The sequence below is a fragment of the Gadus morhua genome, chromosome 1 (genome assembly GCF_902167405.1).
Source record: "Gadus morhua chromosome 1, gadMor3.0, whole genome shotgun sequence".
NCBI classification, from domain to species: Eukaryota; Metazoa; Chordata; class Actinopteri; order Gadiformes; family Gadidae; genus Gadus; species Gadus morhua.
The window spans coordinates 20,630,068-20,630,274 of record NC_044048.1 but is presented as its reverse complement, the minus strand read 5'-3'; positions in this window follow the sequence as shown (position 1 = coordinate 20,630,274).

Genomic DNA, 207 nt, shown 5'->3' with positions numbered 1-207 from the left:
CCCTCTCTCCCTCCCTCTCCCTCTCTCCCTCTCTCCCTCTCCCTCTCCCTCTCTCTCTCTCTCTCTCTCTCTCTCTCTCTCTCTCTCTCTCTCTCTCTCTCTCTCTCTCTCTCTCTCTCTCTCTCTCTCCCTCTCTCTCTCTCTCTCTCTCTCTCTCTCTCCCGTGTGAATCAAACCGTTGATCAAACACTCTTATCTCTCACATCA